At 47.2% G+C, this 11759-nt stretch overlaps 1 protein-coding gene across 2 annotated transcripts in view; it reads left to right on the top strand.

The window, feature by feature from the left end:
- The first annotated feature begins 2324 nt into the window (after positions 1-2324).
- The window catches only part of GALNT6 (polypeptide N-acetylgalactosaminyltransferase 6), a 44487-nt gene continuing 35052 nt past the window's right edge, over positions 2325-11759 (top strand). For both annotated transcript variants that reach the window (XM_073318597.2, XM_073318598.2), the window contains exon 1: positions 2325-2490. The gene's annotated coding sequence lies outside the window, so the exon portion shown is untranslated. The remainder of the gene's footprint in view (positions 2491-11759) is intronic.

Raw genomic sequence — 11759 nt, 5'->3', positions numbered from 1 at the left:
TTCAAAAGCGCTCTCTGCGTTGGCTTAGCTCTGCTCCCAGTGGAAGGCAAATGATGGTAAAACTGCCATTGATTTCAACAGCAGCAGCGTCAGGCCAGCGTTAAGTGCTTTTGAAAATCTGGTGGCAACGTTGTCATTTGTCTGACTGGGGCTTGGTCCCTATACCAACCTAAACCTCAGTGTAGCTGTTCCGCGGCCCCTGCCAATCAGCTGTTTGGCAGCAGGTGAGAGGAGCTGTGGGGAGGGGGTGGAGCAGCGGTAGACAGAGTGAGGGCAGGGCACTCAAGGTTGGGGAGGGGCAGGGAGAGGTGGAGCAAGGGTGGGACCTTGGGGAAGGGGCGGGGCCTCAGGGCACAGCAGGGGTGGAGCACCCACCTAGAAAAATGACCGTCAGTACCTGTGGTCCAACCTGTTCTTAAAACCTCCAGTGATAGGGAGCCCCTTGGAAACCTATCCCAGAGCTTAAATGCTCTTAGAATTAGAAAGGTTTTCCTAATATCTGACCTTAATTTCCCTTGTTGCAGATTAAGTTCATTACTTCTTGTCCTACTTTCAGGGGATATGGAGAAGAACTGATTACAGTCCTCTCTGTAACAGCCATTAACAGATTTGAAGACAACACTCAGGTTCCCCCTCTGTCTTCTTTTCTCAAGATTAACCATGCCCAGTTTTTTTCACCTTTCATCACAGGTCAAGTTTTCTAAACCTTTTATCATTCTGTTGCTCTCCTTTGGACTCTCTCCAATTTGTCCACATCTTTCTATAGCAGTAGTTCTCAAACTTCTGTACTGGTGACCCCTTTCACATAGCAAGTCTCTGAGTGTGACCCCCCCCCCTTTATAAATTGAAAACACTTTTTAATATATTTAACACGCTTATAAATGCTGGAGGCAAAGCGGGGTTCGGGGTGCAGGCTGACAGCTCACGATTCCACATGTAATAGCCTCGCAACCCCACAGTTTGAGAACCCCTGTTCGATCGTGTGTGCATGTGTGTCTTGAGAGGCTAGCAGAGAATATTTGACCTCGACGGGTAAGGATGTCGGAGTGAGATTTTCTTTGCTTTAGATTGTAGTAACATTTTCAATGACTTGTGCTCGACAGTTGCTTTTCATTACCCCCCTGGGGGCCACAACCCACTAAATGAGAAATGCTGACTAGAGCAGCTCCATTGATTTCAATGCAGAATCCAAAGAACAGTTTACCAGACGAACTAGGAAAGAGTGGAGGACAGACAGGGAGAAGCTGCCAAGGCAAATTTGCTACGACATCTCTCCATATCCCTCCACCAGCATCTTTACTGTTTACAGCCATCACACCTTCAGCTGCGAGCCTACCAGCTCTCACATAATAAATCATTTTAGCTCAGGAAAGTAGTTGAATAGGAGACCTCCAGGGAAATACCTTGATGCTTCAAGGAGGAGCTGATAATTCAGCTGTGACATTCTTCCCTCTGAATTATTATGAAGATAAGACTGTCATATAGTGCTGTGGGGTGCTAGAGAAACGGAGGGGCCTGGGCCCTTGTGCTTTGGGATCCTCTGACCCTTTTCACGAGAGTCTGAATGTTAAACCTGGCACGTTGAAGGAGCACATTCCCTGACCTCCCTCAGCAGTACCCACGGGCAGTGACACTCCCTGAAGGCCCAGTCAGGAACTCTTAAGCACTAGGAAACTATAGGCACTCGGGACCCTGTAGCACCTTGCAGCAGCCCCCTCAGTAGGACCCCACCGGAGCCCCCGACACTAGGACCCAGCAGCAGTCCCAGCATTAGGAACCCCAGACATTAGGACCCTATAGCACCCTGCATCAAACCCAGAATCAGGAACCTCTAGGAGCCCCAGGCATTAGGGTCCCTATAGCACCTTGCACCAGCCCCAGCATTGGGACCCTATGGGAGCTCCTGACACCAGAACCTCCAGGAGCATGTGGCAGCCCCAGCATTAGGAGCCTATAGGATCCCCGGAGCTTCTAGCACCCTGCAGCAGCCAGCCCCCAGCATTAGGAGCTTATAGGAAGGAGCCTCAGGTCCCAGGACCCTATAGCAATCTGCCACACAGCCCCAGTATTAGGAGCCTAAAGGAGCCCCTGGACCCTATAGCACCCTGCAGCAGCCGGGAGCATTAGGAACCTGTAGGAGCCCCTACACCCTGCAGCATCCGAGGCTTTCGGAGCCTATAGGCGCCGGGATCTTATAGCGCCCTGCAGCAGCCCCGGCAGTAGGAGCCTGACACGCGGCAGGCGCTAGGACCGCGCGGCGGCCGGCAGGGCGGAAGCCGGCGGCGCTAGGACCCCGCGGCGGCCGGGGCGCGGCGGCCGGGATACACCTGTGCCCGGCGGCGGCGGCGGCGGCGTTTCCCCGCCGCCCTCCCCGGAGCCCGCGCCCGGGCAGGTGAAGGGCTTGGCCCCGCCCCCGAGCCGCGGCCGGGCCACTCTGACGTGTCCCGGCTGCTGCAGCCGCGTCCCGGGGCTCGGAACCTCCCCACCCAGGTGAGTCCGGTTCCGGGGGGGGCTCCGGTGGGGGCGGGATCCCCCATGGGTGGGTGGAGGGGGGGGGGCGGCGTTGGATGGGATCCCCCATGGGTGGGGGGGTCGGCTCCCTGGCCGGGGGGGGCTCGGGTGTTGGATGGGTGGGGGGGTCGGCTCCCTGGGGGAAAGGGGTCTCTGGTGGGGGTGGGATCCCCCATGGGTGCGGGGGTCGGCTCCCTGGAGGGGGGGGATGGTATCCCCTATGGGTGGGGGGGTCTCGGGTGGGGGGGGGGATGGTATCCCCTATGGGTGGGGGTGTCGGCTCCTTGGAGGAAAGGGGCGGGGGCGTTTCTGAGGGGCGGTATCCCCCTGCTGTGGGGGGGTGTCAGTGCTCTAGAGGAAGGGGGGGCTCTGGCTGGGGTGGGGGGCGCTGGAGGGGCTTGTTGCGAGAGTGGGTAGGGATCTGGGTGGAAGTATCCCCCTGGCTGTGGAGTGTGGTACCCCCCCCCCCCAGCTAGGGATGGGTGTGTATCCCTGGAGGAAAGGGGGGGGCGCTCTGGCTGCGGTGGGGGGGCTGGAGGGACTTGCTGGGGGCTCTGTATGGTGGTAGCCCACTGGCTGTGGGGAGCCATATCCTCCCAGCTAGAGATTAGGGGTGGCTCTTGAAGAAGGGGGTTGCTGGGAGGAGGGAGACCGGCAGGTCCCTGGCTGGGGTAGAGAGTAATGAAGATTTTGCTGAGGGCTTGGGGTGATGTCCCCTTGTTTGTGGGGTGTGGTATCCCCCTAGCTATGGGTGGAGGTGAATCACTGGAGGGAAGGGAGGGAGGTGTTGGGGGGACAAATAGGTTTGCGGCAGGAATGAGCACCTCCGTTGGGGACAGATCTGTGGCTGGGGGAGCAGATGGCTGTGGCTGGGGTAGAGGGCACTGGAGGGGCTCTCTTGGGAGCAGACAGGGCTCTGGGTGGAGGTATTCTCTTGGTTGAGCGGAAGGGTTTCCCCCTTCAGTTAGGGGTGGCTATGATACCCTGGAGAGAAGAGGGGCATTGGGGGGGCAGCAAGTCTCACGTTGGTGGTAGAGGGGGGTTTGGCTCTGGGAAGGATTGGGGACAGGAAAGTCTCTGGCTGGACGGGGTGTTGTGCGTACCTCTGATTGTCCTGTATGATGAATTTGGTTCCATATCCCAGTAGAAGTTGCGAGCAGAAGAGGGCCAAGCGAGGTAGGGGCCGCACTGAGTAGTGTGCAGTGAGGCTAGACCTCCCTATTCCGGCGGGTCAAGGACTCTCTTCATGGGGGGGCTTTAGGCTGCTTCTCCCCAGCCTGGCCTACTTTTCTCCCTGAACATTCAGTTTCTGCCAACAGCTTCTCCCAGGTGGAGCCTCTGGAGGAGTGTGTGGGTTCCCATGACTGCACCCTCCCTGCTCCTAACCAGGGTGCTGTTGGTGCCCCAGGGGATGTGGATGTGCATTTGGAGCCGGGAGCTGGAATGGCACCAAGCACACTTTTGAATGCTGGCTGGATTTGGGGAGTACTCAGTGCTAAAGTCTGACGTATCATTATACTCCTGATGTTGCCAACCTCATATTAAAAAATCATGATTGGCTTAAAAATCATGAGATTTTTTTAATTAAACAATATTTCTTGGGTTCTTTTATTTGGTTTCTGAGCTCTTCGGGTGCACTCTGGTTACCTTCCCAGGCTTTCTCTTCAAGTTGGAGGGCTATTTTTTAATTCCTTTCTATTATTTTAATGAAAACTGAGGTTTCTTCACCCAACCACATGACTCCAGGTGCTGCGCGCTTTAAGAATAACACTAAATATCGTTGGGTTTCCGAGCAGCAGCCGTGTTCGTCTGCATTTGCAAAAAGAAAAGGTGGACTTGTGGCTCCTTTTCTTTTTACTAAATGTTGTGACACTTGCAATATAATCATGAGGTGTAGCAATGCAGAACTCACAATATATGAAATGTTTAGAGTATCTGTAGAATAACAAAAGAACTATTGTATGCAATAGTCCCACGAGCTCATCTTTATCTTCTTACAATTATAGTTAGAGCATGCAAAAGGGGCAGAATAGACTTGAGGTAAAGGGGGTAGGCTAACAAACTAATTACTAGATAACTGTATCTGACTGCGTTGTACGGCGAGGGACAAACCTAGCTTTTAAAGTCAAAGGGGAAAGGCTTGGTTCCCTCCTAAAAGTAGCCAAGTACATTGTGGTTCTGCAGTCAATCCCTGAGCTGGTGTGAGCGTCATGGCAGTTATGAATGACCCCTGTCTAGGTCTGCTGAGTTTCTTTGTGAAGTTTCTTGAATGCTGTCTTCTAAAGGGGCACAGAATAAGCTTGTCCATGCCTAGACTTGGAAAACTAGAAAGTACAGCTATGATTAGCTAGTCTGCCTTTGAACGTCAGCCAGTGATTTCTGCCGTGGAGGAAATTATTCTTTGCCTATTAATGTAAGTGACTGCTATTGAGCCCAATAATTTGTGGTTGAGCTTGAGCATATATTTAGACCAATACCCAGTCTTGATTTTTAAAGACTCCAAGTGATGACTAATTTGTTATTTCCCTTAATAACTGTCCCAGTGGCTAATTAACCCTAGCTATTACATGTTGCCTCTCACCCAGGCATCTTCAGCTCTAGTTTTTTTATATCAACACTCAGTGCAAGATCAGTTTTTCTGCTGCAAATGGGCACCTGGATCTGTACTCACATAGTCTTTGGCCTGTCATACCCATCCAGGGCATGACCGCTTCATGGCTCTCTAGGCCAATATCACACCCTCATCAGGAAGTGTGGAGGGAGGGATAGGATACAGAAAGACCTAGACAAATTGGAGGATTGGGCCAAAAGAAATCTGATGAGGTTCAATAAGGATAAGTGCAGGGTCCTGCACTTAGGACGGAAGAACTCAATGCACAGCTACAGACTAGGGACCGAATGGCTAGGCAGCAGTTCTACGGAAAAGGACCTAGGGGTGACAGTGGACGAGAAGCTGGATATGAGTCAGCAGTGTGCCCTTGTTGCCAAGAAGGCCAATGGCATTTTGGGATGTATAAGTAGGGGCACAGCGAGCAGATCGAGGGACGTGATCGTTCCCCTCTATTCGACATTGGTGAGGCCTCATCTGGAGTACTGTGTCCAGTTTTGGGCCCCACACTTCAAGAAGGATGTGGATAAATTGGAGAGAGTCCAGCGAAGGGCAACAAAAATGATTAGGGGACTGGAACACATGAGTTATGAGGAGAGGCTGAGGGAGCTGGGATTGTTTAGCCTGCAGAAGAGAAGAATGAGGGGGGATTTGATAGCTGCTTTCAACTACCTGAAAGGGGGTTCCAAAGAGGATGGCTCTAGACTGTTCTCAATGGTAGCAGATGACAGAACGAGGAGTAATGGTCTCAAGTTGCAGTGGGGGAGGTTTAGATTGGATATTAGGAAAAACTTTTTCACTAAGAGGGTGGTGAAACACTGGAATGCATTACCTAGGGAGGTGGTAGAATCTCCTTCCTTAGAGGTTTTTAAGGTTAGGCTTGACAAAGCCCTGGCTGGGATGATTTAACTGGGAATTGGTCCTGCTTTGAGCAGGGGGTTGGACTAGATGACCTTCTGGGGTCCCTTCCAACCCTGATATTCTATGATTCTATGATATAAGTTAAATGAAACCCAGTATTAGTGCAATGTAAGGGGGAAGACTTTAAAACGCGCACACATTCAGGAAATCCATAATGAAGTGTCAAATGCAGACTGGGTGGAAGCAGTTGCAATTTAGTTCTGAGTTCAAACAAAGTTGCACCTGCTTACACCTAGCTTGAAGTTGGTTGAAGATTCCTAGAGCTTGATTTTGGTCTTCGCGGCAGTGGCCAACAGATGTTTTTAGTTCCTTAACAGGATTTTTTTTTTTTTTTTTTTTTTTAGTCCTCTCTTCCTAGTCCTCCGTGATTACTAACAACACTGTACTGTCAGAAGACTTCAAATTCCTAATCTTGGTGGAAGTTGACTGACCTTCTAATTAATTTTACAGTATTGTTAGTTTTTTTTGTCCTGAATCAAAATGGTGATACCAATACAATAGTAGTAATATATTTATTCTTAGTCTTTCTGATTGTGTTTTTATTCAGCACCAAGCATGCTATCAGCACTTAAATAATAAATAATGCACCGTGGGCTTTTCCAGGTACTTGTTTCCCATCAAATACAAAGCCAAATGGAAATTCTGCTGCTGCGTTAAATCTACGTTAATTTAGCTTGTGAGCATAATGGAAAGCGTGTGGGGAGAAAGTCTTTCTCTTGAAAAATATGTGGCTATTATATCACTCCCTGTGTGTAGCCAAACCCAGGCTAATCTGATGTCACTTTCTTTTATGCAACAATGTGTGGTTAGTGAGTTAAACCAAAGGACGCTTGAACACCTGAGCTGAGGAATGTGACCTTTCCTCAAGGAGACTGAGTGGAATAAGAGTTACATACAAAACTGCTGTCCAGGAAAAGAACTGAGAGGAGATGGCCTATAGAATAGGGCAGGGTACAAAGGAAAGTGATGCTGCTAAATAAAGGTATAATGGTGTTCAGGATGAGATGCAATGGCGGATTTGCTTTCTAGGGGCTAGTATTTGTGTCCTTGATGACAGAGGCATCCCGTGCACCTGTCCAATCTCAGTTACCTATATGGATTGTCTAGTCTGCTTCCTGCAGTAACTGGAAGTGCTTGTGGATGGCTAGTACATCCCTGAGCCTTTTCAACCTGCCTTGGTGTCATTAATGGAACTCAGTGTTTTCTCTAGTGCTTTGGAATTGCCAGAATGAAAGACTCTTGTTTGATCTATGGGAATTCCATTGAAAAGCATCAAGACATACGGAATGGAAATACTTGAAATTAGCAACTGATGATCATGGCTTAGTTGGGCTGAATGACCAATATCTGCAGGTCTCTAGTTTTCCTTTAAAAAATTATATATAATTAAAAACTACAGTTCAACCCTTTGTGGTTGTGTGAAGCCTTCCAAATGTAACCCCAATACAGTGTGGGTTTTCCCCCCCATCATCTACGTTCAAATAACTCCAGTGCGTCTGCTTCTGTTCATAGCACCATATTCAATAAAGCACTTCAGCACATGCTTAGCTTTAAGCACACGTGTAATCCAATCCCTGCTCAGCAAAACACTTAAATCCCCATTGACTTCCGTGGGATTTAAGCATGTGCTTAACATTACAAACATGCTCAAGTGTCCTGTTCAATAGAAATTGAATTATACTCCTGTGCTTTGCTGAATCAGGGCCATAGAGAGAGAGAGAGGATGGTGAAAGACTCACCTGGAAGTCAGCTGACTTTTGGGGTCTGTTCTTGGCATGGCACATGGCTAATAAAACTTCCTTTTCTTAAGGGTTGTTGTGAGTGGATTGACCTTTGAGCTCAGATGCTGCCGTGGCAAATGCTCTAGGAAAGCCAATACATGAGAATAAACAACTTTCTCAAGCTGTGGGAGAGTGAAATTGAAACTAGTCCTTCTTTGACATCAGCCTCCAGCTAGTAGATGGGAAAACTTATTTTTGAGCCCTCTAATGCATTTGGTAACAATACACCATGGAAAATGGGAAAATCTCTTGGGTCTAAACAACTCTGCCCAGTCTTGGCTTATCTAAAGAACCTCAAGGGGTAGGAAAGAAGGATCTCCTGTACTTAGTAATACAAAACCTGTTCCAGCTCAACTTAGGAGAGAGGCAAAATTAACTCACACAGGAGTATCTTGGTATTAAAGTGACCACACACTTTGCATTGTAGCTCTGTCCTGTGGCATGTTTCCCAAAGAGAATGTTGTAGTTATGTGTGCTGCTAATCTCTGCACTACTGTGCAAATATGTAAGTGGATAAAACTGGCTGCTTCCTGCATGCCACGTAGAATAGAAAGAAGGTTGTGGTGGTTGCTTTTTGGAGGGGTGGGGGTGTCCTATCTGGGAAAGTAGGGAGATCCTGAGAACCATTTTCTTTTCTTGCAAGGTGTCTAGTGCATCTTTGATTCAGCTGGTTCGGAAATGTTGCAAGAATAGGCTATCTCATACTGTTTCCACCTCCTGCTTCAATGAGGAAGTGTAGATGCACTGTATGTGAGAGACACTAGCATGTGTGTATGTGTAATGTCTCACTGGATGCCTCAGCTTCAGAAGATAATGTTCTGGTCAGTCTTTATTTGATCTGAATCTCGTTGCCTGTCCTTAGCATAGTAGCTTCTGAAATGCAATGGAGACATAAAGAACATTTTGGGTTTAAAAAATTTTGTATGACGAATGCGAAGTGCTCAATACGTGGGTCTTGGGAAATTCCATGGTCTGTGTTATACAGAAGGTCAGATCACTAAATCATCACTTGGTCCTCTCAGGCCTTCATCTATATTAGTCCAGTTTACCCAACACATGAAACCAGACGAGCGAAGAGGGTGGGGTGTTTTTTTGTGGAGGGTGTGGGAAGTAAGTGCTTGGTGCTGAAAGTATGAATTGAAGTAATAGCTGTAAAATCCACCCTGGCAAATCAATTTCTCTCTGCCCCAGGTTTAGACGTAATGACTCAGCTCTCGTAGAGCGTTTAAGATGTTATTTTATTTCAGACAGGATATGAGCTGTCTGTTACTCTGCCACTAGTAGTAACTGGCTTCTTTTTCAGGCTGAAATGTCTCTAACAGGTTGGTTGTGTGTGTCTTTTGTTGGATTATAAAATCAACAAACCACTGCACTAACTAATACTCAGGTTATGATCCATCTGAAACCGAGAAAAAGGGCTTCCTGTTTGACATGGGTGGAGCAGGTATTTCATTTTGACCAAATATCAGTGTGGTGGGTTTTTGTTGCTTAGACAAGATCTCACTGCTAAGGTAAGATGAGGAGTATCTAATTCCTTCTCATGTCCTGAGAAGTGTGGTCTTTGGGGGGGGGGGGGGGGGGAATGGAATTTCATGATACTTTGCAAAAATTAACTAGTAAAAGTTCATGTTACATAGGCACTTTCGAAAATGTTATTCATGGTCTAAATCTAATTTGAGAGTATTTAGGAGTCTAAATCCCATTAACTTTCAATGTAATTTTAGGCTCCTAAGGACCAGATTTTTAAAGGTACATAAGTGCCTAAAGATGCAGATAAGCACCTAAAGGGATTTTCCAGGGCACTTAGGCTCCTAAATCCCCAAATTCACTAGGTACCTATAGACCTTGTACAAAAATCTGGCCCTAAGTGCTTAAGTCACTTAAACTCTTCTGAAAATGTTACCCTATAGCAACAATATTCAGGATTTTAAATGGGAAGTGAATTTTTTAAATATTTTTTTAAATAATTCCTCAAAGTAAAAGTAAGTTTGGGCCAATAATGTCCTTTTCCCCCAGGGAATCTGGCCATAAGACTTTTGCTGGAAAAATCAATCTTGTAATCTTCTGGTAGAAGAGTTTCTCTGATTACACAGCCCTCTTGTTTCTCTCAGCAAAAACAATCTTGTTTTCATAGCAGTAGGAAGGATTCATTACGGAATGTGTCTTAAGTCTTCATTTTTGCAAGACTTAATTTACCTGTTCAGTAATGCTTCTGCCAACAACTTGGTCTTTTAGCGGCAAACTCTTCCTGGCCATGTATAGGCTTTGTAAGGTGCAGGTTATAAGGAGAAAATAACTATGGCATGAGGCAAAACTCTGAGCTACTGTGGAGCTCATTGAGCTTTATGAAAGCCAACACTTCTGATTACGTTTCAAGTGGAGTCCCAAGTGTGTGAACTGGAAACTGTGTTAAAATACCTCTGCTTCTTAGCATAGTGACTGCAGAGGCTCTTTTGTTTGCAGTCAGGTGAAGTTTGCTGAAGAATCCAGTTCACGCAGTTTGCTGACGTGGCTGCTGAGGCAAACCCTTCCGCGGATAGAGTTTCAGGGTAGAAACTACTGGTGTGTGCTGTCAAAGTGGGGACTCTGCTGTGGGTTACAGTGAAGACAGGTAGTATAAACGGTGTCCATTCAGTAGGTGCAGGAAAGGCGCAAGGGATGGAACCCTGGTCTCCCAAGTCGTAGGCTAGTATCCAAACCACTGGACCATCCTTTCTTGCTAGTCCTGACTCTCCTGGATCTGCCCTTCAGATCATTCTGCAAGGCTCTTATTTATTGAGCGCTTTGGAGGGGAAGGTGTTTGATCAGAGCTGAGGTTCAGATAGGGACATGGAGAATTGTTGACGGATGGGATTTTTGGAGAAGGGGGAGTTAGCAGCTGTATTTTTGCTTGATTGCCTGTCTCAGAATTATGTCAGGCTGCTACAGTCTTGGGTGCCCTTTTAAAAAATTTTTGGGCATTTTCTCAAAGTCCCACAAAAGTGACCAAAACAGACACCCCTGCTGAACCTTGCTGCCTCATATGTGACCTATGGGCCATGTTCATAGAACCATAGAAATGTAGACCTGGAAGGGACCTCGATAGGTCATCTAATCCAGTCCCTTACACTGAGGCAGGACTAAGCATTATCTAGACCATCCCTGACAGGTGTTTGTCTAACCTGTTCTTAAACACCTCCAATGACTGAGATTCCACATCATCCCTAGGGAACTTGTTCTAGTGCATTACAGTTGAGAAGTTTTTCCTAATGTTTAACCTAAATCTCCCTTGCTGCAATTTCAGCCCATCGCTTCTTGTCCTGTGCTAAGTAGATATGGAGACCAATTTCTCACCCTCCTCTTTATAACAACCTTTTATGAACTTGAAGAGTTATAATTTCCCCCCTCCACTCTTCTCTTCTCCAGACTAAACAAACTCAATTTTTTCAATCTTTCCTCGTAGGTCGTGTTTTCTAGACCTTTAATCATTTTTGTTGCTTTTCTCCAGTTTGTCCACATCTTTCCAGAACTGGACACAATACTCCAGTGGAGGCCTTATCAGCGCTGAGTAGAGCGGAAGAATTACCTCTCAGGTCTTGCTTACAACACTCCTGCTAGTACATCCCAGAATGATGGTTGGGGTTTGGTTTTGTTTTGTTTGTTTGTTTTTTTTTTGCAACGGTATTTCATTGTTGGCTTATATTTAGTTTGTGATCTGCTATATCCCCCAGATCCTTTTCTGCAGTACTCTTTCCTAAGTAGTCACTTCCCATTTTGTATTTGTGCAGTTGGTTATTCCTTCCTAAGTGTAGTGCTTTGCATTTGTCAGGGTTGATTTCATTCTGTTTAATTCAGACCATTTCTCCAGTTTGTCAAGATCATTCTGAATTCTAATCCTGTCCTCCAAAGCACTTGCAATCCTCCTAGCTCAGTATCACCCAAAAACGTTATAAGTGTAC

This window comes from Lepidochelys kempii, chromosome 20 (genome assembly GCF_965140285.1).
Source record: "Lepidochelys kempii isolate rLepKem1 chromosome 20, rLepKem1.hap1, whole genome shotgun sequence".
Lineage (NCBI taxonomy): Eukaryota > Metazoa > Chordata > Testudines > Cheloniidae > Lepidochelys > Lepidochelys kempii.
Note: the sequence above shows the minus strand (reverse complement) of the source record. Positions and strands in the feature narration are given on the sequence as shown.